General features: G+C 40.5%; 1 protein-coding gene across 1 annotated transcript in view; it reads left to right on the forward strand.

The window, feature by feature from the left end:
• Positions 1-1954: 1954 nt before the first annotated feature.
• LOC121285567 (zinc finger and BTB domain-containing protein 7C) overlaps positions 1955-12926 on the forward strand; it is a 288507-nt gene continuing 277535 nt past the window's right edge. The window contains exons 1-2 of the mRNA XM_041202243.1: positions 1955-2013; positions 2093-2254. The gene's annotated coding sequence lies outside the window, so the exon portion shown is untranslated. The remainder of the gene's footprint in view (positions 2014-2092; positions 2255-12926) is intronic.

Consider the following 12926-nt stretch of genomic DNA (forward strand, 5'->3'; position numbering starts at 1 on the left):
GAATGGCACTAGATGAATTGCTCATTTGGACAGCCAGTACAGACACGATGGGCCGAATGTTCTCCTTCTGCCCTGTAACAACTCTGAGAAAGGTGTTAGTTATAAAAAGCTCATGGTAGCAGCAAAGCTCAAGTAGACTCTGTCCATTCTTATTCATTTTTCCCAGGCCATGGTGTCTGAGGCAGGAGGACCATTCCTCTTGCGTTGAAATCATCCAGTAGGTAAAGATGTCCTGACTTAGGAATTCTGCTGCTAGCTCCTTATAGAACTGGTCTTTTGTCTCTGTAGTGGAGCACAACATTGGAGCATAGGATATTCATGAGGTTAAGTGGCCCTGTTTCAGTTTAGAGGTGGGTGGAGAGAACATTCTGGTGGTGGGTTGTACGGTTAAGAGCTATACATTTGTAATGTCTAAGGAGTTTAACAGTTAATGTGCTTGAATTCACAATACATCATGGGGTAATGGTGAATGGAAAGACCATAAGACATAAGAGCAGAAATTAGGCTGATAAGTTTCTCAACCCCATTCTACCGCCTTCTCCCCGTAACCTTTGATCCCCTTACCAATCAAGAACCTATCTATATCAGTCTTAAATACACTCAATGACCTGGCCTCCACAGCCTTCTGTGGCAATGAATTCCATAGATTCACCACTCTCTGGCTAACGTGTATAAGAGTATGAGGGGCACAGATAGGGTGGATAGGAAAGCACTTTTTTCATTAGTAGAGGGTTCAATAACCAGGAGGCACAGAATTAAGGTAAGAGGTAGAAGGCTAAGAGAGGAGTTGAGGAGAAATATTTTCACTCATAGGGTGTTGGGAGCCTGGAACTCTCTGCTTGAAAGGGTGGTTGAGTGAGAAATTCTCGTAACATTTAAGAAGTATTTAGATATTCACTTGCATTGCCACAGCCTCCAGGGCTATGGGCCAAGTGCTGGAAAATGGTAGTCAGATCTTTTGTTGACCAGCGTGGATGTGATGGGCCGAGTGACCTTCTTCTGTACTGTAAACGTCTATGAGTCCAAAGTTTAGTTGGATCAGTGGTGGATGCTGGGCAGGACCTACATAAGAACATAAGAACAAATAAAAAAGGGGTTAAGATTAGTTTAGGGTTGAGCTCCGATTTTGATGAGGTATTAGGAAACGTGTGCTTCCAATGTGATTGTCAATATTTCTACACTTCTTCCATTATAAAAACCGTAATCTTGTCACTCCTGCCCTCCCTCCATCAATAGCCTTTTCCCCTGATCCTCTTTTCAAGGGCTTTGCGCTTGCCTGCAAACTGTTTAATCTCTCAACATTTTCCAGCTTTAATGAAAGTTCATTGACCTGAAACGTTTACGTTTATCCCTCCACGAGTGCTGCCTGATCTGCTGAGTTTTCTGTTTGTATTTTTCACCTGGGCAGCATTTTGTTTTTTTAAATATTTTCTATTGACGTATTTTTCTCATCTATGGATTACACCCCGACTAGGTCACAGAACACAGCATCAAAAGGCCCTTCAGCATTGTCCACAGTTGGGCGGCTTTGCCGATGTATTCTCTTCCTTCATTGGTCCTTCAGGTTGTCAATCAATCAAGGAGCTGGTGGTCCACGCCAGCGGTTTAGCTCCGCCTTTACTCGTCGCTGATTGGCGAAATCTGCCAAAGAAAAATCCCGAGGCCGCTCTCGTCCCGATGCTAATACATCACGGGGTGTGAGGCGGAGCGGCGGCCGTGAGGCGCGCGGTGGGCGGGCAGCAGTTCATTAAACCACCCCGCCCACCCGGGGCAGCTTGCTCTTCTCTGATTGGTGGCTACCTGCCGCCCTTCAAATGACGGTTGGAGGGGCGGGGGCAGTGGCCGGGATGGGGCGTGCACGCTGGGTTTGAGGTGATTGGCTCTCAGTGATGTCGATCAAAAGCACCCCAGGCGACTGCCCTCCCCTCCCCTCCTCTGCTCTGCTCTGTCCTGTCCTGTCTGTGGCTGCTGTGAAGTTAGGCTGTTACGTGAGTGGAAGGGCAATATATCTATGTAAATATGATCCCTTTTTTTTGTAAGGTTGGGTGAGGTTTACTCTCTACCTTACCAACCACATCTTTTATAATTACAGGAGGTGGGAGAGGAGAGGAGACACACATATCCATCCGGGCTCCTGATTCATTGACACACCATCACCAAGGGATTGTGGACTGATAGAGGGAAGAGACATTAAAAGAGAGAAAAAAGATCTGAAGGGGAAAATAAATAACAGCAGTTAACACTGATACAACAGGTACTGTCTGTCTATCTGTGTGCGCGCTTCTTCTGTGAGAACATCGTTGCTGTATTTGTTGATAAACTTCTGATGTCAGGGATGAAAGGGTCATGGTTGGTGGGGGTTTTATTTTTGGTGGATTAAAGGGACTGCATGTTTTTTAAAACGTGACAGTTGGATAGATCAGGTATCGTTTTGAATTGGAGAAACATCCTTTTAGGGGGCTTGTCAGCTAGTCTACCGTGCCTGAAAGAAGGGAAGATGCCATTCTGTAGTGTGCGAGACAGGCAATGAGGGAGTTTGCCCAGGTATTTGCTGTACATGGAAATGGTTGATGAGTTATAAATTACAGGATTATTGCTTAATCTAGGGGATAGGAGTGAGAGAGTTTGTTAGTGTTTAGTGTATGTGAAAAGCGGCTTGCAATTGCATTATTCAGTGATCTGTGAGATTAAGGGAGTTTGTCGATTGTATATGGAAGAGGTTGCCAGGTGTGGGTGTGTCACAAAATCCTCCAATAATGGACGAAGTTAATGGAACATTCTACATGAAACTTGTGATTGCTGACCAGAGTAATGAAAGGGGTTCTGTCCTTTATAGTCAACTCGACCAATAAGAATAGACACTCCTTGTCAGCAGAAGAAAGCAATCCCAACCATAACCGAGTAGCGTCATGTAAAAGACGATCAGATGTATTCTAGATGGAGAGCAGGCGTAGGTCAGTCGTGCCTTATTGTGCAAGTCAATGTTCTCAACCATCACTCTGTTGAAGTCAAAAGACCACTTACAACTGTTGGGCAAAAACCTGAAATCTGCACTAAGATGTATTGTACCTGATAAAGTAATGCCAGAATTCTAAACTTTGGTGAAAAATGACATGATATTTAAGTAAAGACTATACTGTGTGTAAGACATTTTCTACTAAAATTAGTGCACATGGCTAAACTGGTGACATTGTAGCCATGCATGTGACTTGTTAGTGATTTCTCCTTACAGGGTTTTACAATCATCAAGAATTTTGTAAATGATTAAGAAATCAGATGCTATATGTTTATTAATTTATTAAATGTTGTATTGGAAAGGATGTTAAGGATTTTACAAAATGGAATGAATAATAATAAATATAAAAGTAAGTTGGTTTTTATGTTGACGGGAAGAAATGTAGAAATTCCTGAGATAGGGTGTATTAGCATGGGTCATTACATGATTGGGGGTAGGGGGTTGTTGGGGCTGTATGGGCTACACCAAGGTGCAGGAACTAGTGGGTTACTTTTATGGTATATAGCATAAGCAAATTTTTAAGCAATAGGTTTCTTGTGATGGGGGATGGAGAAAAAACATCAGTTGTGTGCCTATACTATTTCAGTCGAGTAGTTGGAATTACCTGAATGTTATAAGATTCACTTAGCACAATCTAGGGTTGGTGTGGCAGAAGAGAAAGCCCCTTTACAAAGGAAAAAGACAATATAACTAAATTTATAGTCACAGATTAGTCTAATAAAAAACTTACAATTATACAGTGCAATTAACAACTTCAGGACATTCGAAATCACTTTACAGCTAATGAAGTATTTTTTACAAAGAAGGACTAGTCACTATTGTAGGAGACACCACAGCCAATTTGCACACGGCAAGCTCAGACCAAGAACAGTGTGATAATGATCAGATAATTTGTTTTAGTGATTTTGATTGAAGGATAAATATTGACCAGGTCACTGGGGACAACACCCCTGCATTTCTTCGCAATAGTGCCATGGGATCTTTTAACTTCCACCTTAGAGATCAGTTGGGGCCTTGGTTTAATGTCTCATCCAAAAGAAGACATCTCCAACAGTGAAGTTCTCCCTCAAATAAGAACATAAGAAATAGGAGCATGAGTAGACCATACCCCTCAAGCCTGCTCCACAATTCATTATGATCATGGTTCATCTTCCGTTTTAACTCTGCTTTCCCATGCATTCCTCATATCCCTTGATTCTCTGAGACACCAAAAATCTGTTTGTCCAGTACGACTGCATTGGAATGTCAGCCTAGATTTTGGTTCTGGAGTGGGACTCAAACCCACAATTTTCTGATGTAAATGTGCTACCAACAGAGCCAAAGCTGATCCTGTCTCATATTAAATATGTTGCCTTGGATATTGTTCAATGTGGCTGCTTCAATCCCAACAATTTAATAAAGTATTGCTGAGACTTGGATTCTGTCAAAAGTAGACATAGGCATACATTTTGAAATTAAAAAATTGAAATAATACATCTTAAATATATTTTGTTTGTATGGGAAGGGGCAGTTTTTTATTTTGATTGGTGAATATGCTCAGTTAGCTTCTGGTTGAAAATAACTTGTGAAGCTGCATGAGGCACTATAAAGGACATGGGAAAGGAGAGGGCTGTATGATGGAGTGACATGACGTACTCTTAAAAAGGAGAGGTGGCTGGAAAATTGTCGTATGAAAATATGTTTATCTCAGAACTAGCTCTTTGTGGTTTTCCCATAATGTTTTTCACCGAGCATCGGCAAATTTTTATTTTCTACAAATCAAAATTATTTAGATTTAAAGGGAAAATGATCATTTACTATGATAAATTTAAAGATTGGTGGGAGGAATTAAAGAGAAGCATATTATCTAAAGGGTGAGAGAGTACAGAGCTCAGAGATGCAGAGGGATTTGGGTGTCTTAGTGCATGAATTGCAAAAGGCTAGCCTGCAGGTACAACAAGTAATTCGGAAAGCTAATAGAATGTTATTGTTTATTGTGAGGGGAATTGAATATGAAAATAGGGAGGTTATGCTTCAGTTATACAGAGCATTGGTGAGACCACATCTGGAGTACTGTGTACAGTACTGGTCTCTTTATTTAAGGAAGGATGTAAATACGTTGGAAGCAATTCAGAGAAAGTTTACCTGACTAATATCTGGAATGCGCAGGTTTTCTTATGAGGAAAGGTTGGACAGGCTAGACTTGTTTCCGCTGGAGTTTAGAAGAGTAAGAGGCATCTTGATTGAAACATATAAGATCTTGAGGAAAGTGGAAAAGGGTGGATGTGGAGAGTATGTTTTCTGTTGTGTGAGAATCTAGAACTTGGGGGCCACTGTTTAAAAATAAAGCGTCGCCCATTTAAAATGCAAATGAGGTGAAATTTTTTCTGAGGGTCATGAGTCTTTGGAAGTCTCTTCCTGAAAAGGTAGTGAAAGCAGAGCCCTCGAATATTTTTAAGGTAGAGGAGGATAGATTCTTGGTAAGCAAGGGGCTGATAGGTTATCGGGGGTGGGCGGGATGCAGATTTGAGGTTACTATCAGATCAGCCATGACCTTATTAAATGGTGGAGCAGGCTCGAAGGACTGAATGGCCTACTCCTGCTCCTTGTTCGTATGTTTTATTCTGCTAGATTACTGAGACAGTGAGTTGGAAACGTGGCTGACAAAGTTTCAGAATGTTGAACAGCAGAAGTCGGATCTGAGGCCTTGTGGTTATGTGAAATGTTGCTTTTCAGAAAATCTGATTAAATGGTACAATACTTCAAAATTGTGTCATGCTTCCTAACAAAAGTATTTTTCTGGTTAATTTCAACATAAATTGATGGCTATGTATGTTACACAGTGGCATATTTTAATAGGAATGTTTCTATGATATGATTTCCCAAAATTATGAGAGTTCTATGGTTCATGAAGGATGCAGGCATGACTGAGGAAAGAAGTGTTTTTTTCACAAATTTAAATTTGGTACTGATATTTGATGAAGTGTTTGTTGAGTGTCAGGATTTTGTTAGATTTTAGATGAGATCAGAATTCATTAATACTCTACATTGTTTCAGTCAGTGTTTAATGGTATTTCACACCATCTATGTTCTTTCCTCTACAGCCCATGTTTAACATTTAACATATTAGTAAATATCTGGATGAATGAAAATATCTAATATATGTATGTAAAAACGGGTTTACAGTGAAGATTGAAAGACTAAGAGAAAAAGACATGTTACTGGTAGCCAGTTGCCTAGCAAGCCAAAAATACCAATCGCCTTAATTTGAGTATGCTTTGAAATTATTTTTGGTCTCAGAAACGTTCTGCTTTATTGGAATGTCTTTTGTCATGTTAATGTTGTTTGTTATCTCTTGCCAGACTAAATCCAAAAATCTATACAATAAATTTGGTATGAGAGGCATGTGTTCCATTGAAAGTTCCTATGTAAACCAGATATTACAGGAAAATGCATTATGAAAGTGTCCATAATTTTTAACCGCTACAGGTGGCGTAGTGCTAAAACCTCCATTGTTATGGGTGCCACAAATTGACCGTAATGTCACATCCACTTTTCAGTCAATGTCTATCATATCTATATTTACCCGCAAATCATTCAAAATGTTTTCGAAAATAAAATCTACCATTTGTCTTTAATAACTGAAATTTCTATTTACAAAGGATTTAATTTTTTTAAAATGAAAATCACTAATTTATCCAGTGAATTGTTCTTAATACCTTCACTAAATCTTTTACCTAAAATTTCTATGCCAACAAAGCCTCTTTAAGGGAAACAAATACATAACCTGTTTCCCTTCACCTCTTGCTTAAGAGAGACTTTAGTGTCTCACCACACACCTATGTAGGGGACTGATTGAAGGTTTAGGTGACAACGGAATAAGGAGGAGGGGAGGATGCAAGGTTTGAGCGAATAATTGTGGCTGGAGGAAACCACGGAGATTCACGAATTGTTTTGATATCTACATTGCTGGTTTCTCAGCTTGAAGTAAAATTTCATAGAATCTCAGAATTGTAACAGTGTAGAAGAAGGCCATTCAGCCCATCGTGTCTGCACTGGCTCTCTGAGCATTTTAACTAATCTCCTGCCTTTTTCCCGTAACCCTGCACATTGTTTCTATTTAAATAATCATTCAATGCCCTCTTGGGTGCTTCATTTCAACCTACCTCCACCAAACTTCCAGGCAGTGTATTCCAAATCCTAACTGCTTGCTGTGTGAAAAAGTTTTTTCTCACCTCGCGTTTGCTTCTTTTGCAAAATACTTTAAAACTGTGCCGTCTGGTTTTTGATCCATTTATGAGCGAGATCAGTTTCTCCCTATCTACTCTGTCCAGACCCCTTCTGTCAAGTCTCCTAGCCTTCTCCTCTCCAAGGAAAACAGTCCCAACTTTTCCATTCTTTCCTCATAACTGAAGTGTCTCATCCCTGGTCCCATTCTTGTAAACCTATTCTGCAGTCTCAAATGCACGTCCTTCCTACAGTGGGGTGCCCAGAACTATACACAGTACTCCAGCTGAGGTCAAACCAGTGTCTTATATAAGTTCATCATAGCCTCCCTGCCCTTGTACTCTATGCCCCTATCAATGAAGCCTAGAATACTGTCTGCTTTAGAAACAGCTCTCTACCTGTCCTGCCACCTTTAATGACTTATGTACATATACACCCAGGTCCTGCAGCTGTTGTGACATCCTTGACCCTAGCACCCAGAGAGGCAACAAACCATCCAAGAGTCACATTGACAGCCGCAGAAATGCCTGTCTGCTCCCGTAACTACAGGAGAACTCGTTAATCACCGAGACCAGATTGTCTCACTTTGTGATTTCAATCTTTCTCACCTTTCATGTAACGGTGTATCAAGTGCTCCTATTTGTACAGCTCAAATTTATAATACCTCTCATGTGAATTTAGTTCCAACACCATTTTGCTTTTTTTAAATATACTTGACATGGTTCCTTCTGAGGCTTAATAGTTCTGACATACTTCAGACTAGAGTTTCTGATCATGTTACCTTGATACCATTTACTGTCACAGATACTACAGCTTCTTCCAGCTATTTCTACTAGGCGATCTGTTGTTATGATATGTCATGCTCCTCTGTCTTGAGCCAGCATGTCACATTCTCTGTAGCTCATTTGCAGCCACCCTGATGTCTGTCATTTAACTGCTCCTAGATCAATCCTTCTTTCTGCTGTCCTCCACTTTTCCCTCTAGAACAGATCTCTGATCTCTTGCAGATAGCTTGTTCTGAAAAGTGAGCTGTGTTGCCAACCGCAATGTTGAAATAATTGTCCTGAAAGTAAGAATCAAAGTTATTGTAGTTGAATTACCCTGATTGGAATTCTGGACTTTTGTATTTAAATTGCTTGTTTCAATCCTTTATCTGGCTATTTGCTAATCAATCAATCAATCAACTGGAATAAATCTGGATATTGTCTCTTTCAATAAATGATCACTTCTGTTGTAGTAAATGTAGCATCTGAGACTATCTGATCTTAGTTGATATTTATGAGGAACTCAATTACAATTTCATTCCAGATAGTACACAGAGGACCCATACATTACAACAACGTGGTAGACAAGTATTTTCTGTCACCAGCTTTCTGGGCTCTATGATTTCACAAGATGCTCTTTTGAAACCTGTGCCACCAATGCACCTTCAGTGTGCTCCCTCATAAATCACATTAGATGACATAGGGGAAATTTTGACTTTGGGTGATCATATAAGATGTGTAATATTAGCTCAACCACCAGCTAAACACCCTTCCTGATTTATGTTACCTTGAAAAGTCTATCTATATTGCAAGTTTTACACCTATCAGTGAGAATTACCCAGAGACTGTCACTATTCCTTCACCCCCTCTCCCAAAATGAAAGCTGTTTTGTGGAAATGGGTCTTTTCTTACATACAGTTGTTTTTCAGCCAATTGTGATGACTTTTCAAACCAAGATTTTTTTTTGTATTTTATTAAATGTCATAGAATTTGAGCCAGAATAAGTTAACATACATTATATTCTCCTGTCACTTTAAATTGACATCTGAGAAGGAATTGGCACTGTATTTTAGTAGTTGAAATTTGCATTGTTGTGTGCTGGGAAGATTGTATTTATAATCATCATACCAAACTTGAATCAGACTAACCAATATAGAATTTGTAAAGAAAGTGCAGAAATTGCTTGGTTGGTTGTTTTTGATTATTTTATTTGAGCCACTGGGATCTATTAATTACATCTGTTCTGGTTCCTTTCATTGTTGCCTGTGGTGGACAGAAGCAGCAAGTACAACCAATTTCTTCAATGGATTTCATTTTATGCATTTCCAATATGTATTTTTTTATTCATTCCCAGGATGTGAACATCACTGGCTAGGCCAGCATTTATTGCCTATCCCTAATTGCCCTTGAGAAGGTGATGGTAAGACACCTTCTTGAACTGCAGCAGTCTCTGTGGTATAGGTACATCCACAGTGCTCTCAGGAAGGGAGCTGCAGGATTTTGACCCAGCAACACTGAAGGAACAGCAATATAGCTCCAAGTCAGGATGGTGTGTGACTTTGAGGGGCACGTTCCCATGCATCTGCTACCTTTTTCCTTCCAGGTGGTAGATTTTGTAGGTTTGGAAGGTGCTATTGAAGGATCTTCGGTGAGTTGCTGCAGTGCATCTTATAGATGTACACACTGCCACCGTTGCATTGGTGGTGGAGGGAGTAAATGTTGAAGGTGGTAGATTGGGTGCTAATCAAGCAAGCCACTTTATCCTGGATGGTGTTGAGCTTCTTTCATGTTGTTGGAGCTGCACTCATCCAGGCAAGTGGAGAGTATTCCATCACACTCCTGATTTGTGCCTTGTAGGTGGTGGACAGGCTTTGGGAGGAGGTGAGTTATTCGCCATAGAATTCCCAGCCTCTGACCTGCTCTTGTAGCCACAGTTTTTATATGGCCAGTCCAGTTTAGTTTCCGGTCAATGGTAACCCCCAGAATGTTGATAGTGGGGGATTCAGCCTTTGAATGCCTTTGAACATCAAGGGGCAATGGTTAGTTCTCTTGTTGGAGATGGTCATTGCTTGGCACTTGTGTGGCATGAATATTACTAGCCACTTGTCATCCCAAGCCTGAATGTTGTCCTGGTGTTGCTGCAATGGACACAGACTGATTCAGTATCTGAGGAGTCATGAATGGTGCTGAAAATCCCTACTTCTGACCTTGTGAGAGAGGGAAGTTCATTGATGAATGAGCTGAAGATGGTTGAGCCAGGACACTACCCTGGCGAGACTCCTGCAGTGATGCCCTGGGAACGAGATGATTGACCTCCAACAATTACAACCATCTTCCTTTGTGCTAGGTTTGACTCCAACTGTGGAGAGTTTTCCCCCAATTCCCATTGACTCCAGTTTTGTTAGGGCTCGTTGGTGCCACACAAATGTTGCCTTAATATCAAGGCCAGTCGCTCTCACCTCACCACTTGACTTCAGCTGTTTTGTCCACATTTGGACCAAGGTTGTAATGAGGTCAGGAGCTGAGTGACCCTGGCAGAACCCAAACTGAACAGGTTATTTCTGAGTAAGTGCTGCTTGATAGCATTGTTGATGACCTCTTCCATCACTTTACTGATGATTGAGAGTAGACTGATGGGGTGGTAATTGGCTGGGTTGGATTTGTCCTGCTTTTTGTGGACAGGGGACACCTAGGAAATTTTCCACATTGCCGGGTAGATGCCAATGTCGTAGCTGTACTGGAACAGCTTGGCTAAGAGCTCAGCTAGTTCTGGAGCACAAGTCTTCAGTATATTGCCTATAGCGTTTGTAGTATCCAATGCCTTCAGCTGTTTCTTGATATCATGTGGACTGAATCGAATTGACTGAAGACTGGCATCTGTGATGCTGGGGACTTCAGGAGGAGGCAGAGATGGACCATCCACTTGGCACTTCTGGCGGAAGATGGTTGTAAATGCTTCAGCCTTATCTTTTGCACTGATGTGCTGGGCTCCCCCATCATTGAGAATGGGAATGTTTGTGGAGCCTCCTCTCTAGCTAGTTAGCTCAATTGTCCTTTGCTATTCATGACTGGCTGTGCAGGACTGCAGAGCTTAGATCTGATCCATTGGCTGTGGGATTGCTTAGTTCTGTTGCATGCTGCCTCTGCTGTTTGGCATGCAAGTAGTCCTGAGTTGTAGCTTCACCGGGTTGACACCTCATGTTTTGGTATGCCTGATGCTGCCCCTGGCATGACCTCCTGCAACCTTCATTGATACCCCTTATGTGCTGTGCAGCACAAATTTTGGCCACAAATTTCTTTGGATATAAGACAAGTATTGTATAAGGCAAGAGGTAATAAACTAAAGAAATCTCTATACATGTTTACTTGAGATAGGGTGGCAGGAGATCCAGGGGATTTTGGTTCATGGCACACCTGGGACCAGTATAGAGACCTAATCCATTTTTGACAAGCTCCATTTAAACAGGGTTGGTGCCAATGAATGAACGAGTTGAATATCTGAGGTGGGTAATATAATTTTAAACTAATAGATAGCAGGGGAAAGGGGAGAGGAGAGGGTGGTGGGAGTATCCAGGAAAGAGTAAATTCAAAAACAATGAGAGAAATCTTGAGGATGTAAGGATGTAAGTGATTTGGGTAAAATCAGCAGTGGGTTGGGAAAGGATGGGGAGCTTAATTAAGGTAATGAGTCATTAGTGACAAGGGTGACAGCAGGGGAAAAATAGAAGAAAGTTAAAGCTAAAGGCATTATATTTGAATGCACAAAGCATTCACAACAGAATAGATGAATTCATAGTAGAGATAGATATTAATGGGGTTGATCTATTAGTGGTTACAGAGATGAGGTTGTAGAGTGACCAAGGTTCAAAATTAAATATTCCAGGATACTTGACCTTTAGAAGAGATAGGCAAAATGGAAAAGAAAGAAAGCTTGCCATGATAACAAAATAAAGGATTAAAGACAGTAGAGAGAGAGGATCTTGGGGAAGAGTAATCATAACATGGTTAATTTTATATTGAATTTGAGAGTGATTTAGTTAAGACTGAAATTAGGGTCTTACATCTGAACAAAGCAAATTATTAGGTATGAGGTACAAGCTGACTAAGGTAGATTGGGAAATTGGGTTTAAGATATGATGGTAGATAGATATGAGGTCAAACTAGTTAGAGACAAAAGACAGATTGTAAAAGCTTCTATTGGCATGTAAAAAAGAAAAGATTAATGAAAGTAAGTGTTCAAAATAACCATTATTTAAGATGTTACAATCTCAGAACAGGTAAAAATCAAAATAATTTTGTATTAAGAGAAGCTGCTAGAAGAACTTGTGGACATAATGTGGAGAAATATGAAGTCATCCACTTTAATGAGAAAAATAGAAATGCTTAATTTTTTTTAAATGGTGAGAGACTGGGAAATGTAGGTATTAGTGGTATGTGTCCGCCTTTGTAAAGGAAAGGCAGAAAGTTATCATGGAGGTACAGCAAACAATTAGGAAAGCAAATGGTACGTTTGCCTTTATTTATTTCATAGGATTTTAAGAGTTAAAAAAGTCTTACTGTGATTATATAGGGCCTTGGTGAGTCCATACTTGGATTACTGTGTACAATTTTCATCTGATTTTCTGAAGAAGGAAAAACTTGCCTTGGATGGAGTACACCAAATGTTCACTTGACAGGTTTCTGGAATGAGGTATTATCCTGTGAGGAGAGGCTGAGTCGACCAGACATATATTCCCTGAAGTTTGGAAAACTGAGAGGTGATTATACAGTGTACAGTATTGGTCACCTTATTTCAGGAAGGATGTAAATACATTGGAAGCAGTTCAGAGAAGGTTTACGAGACCAATACCTGGAATGGGCAGGTTGCATGATGAGGAAAGGTTGGAACAGGCTAGGCTTAAGTTTAGAAGAGTAAGAGGTGACTTGATTGAAACATATAA

This window comes from Carcharodon carcharias, chromosome 1 (assembly GCF_017639515.1).
Source record: "Carcharodon carcharias isolate sCarCar2 chromosome 1, sCarCar2.pri, whole genome shotgun sequence".
Taxonomy (NCBI): Eukaryota; Metazoa; Chordata; class Chondrichthyes; order Lamniformes; family Lamnidae; genus Carcharodon; species Carcharodon carcharias.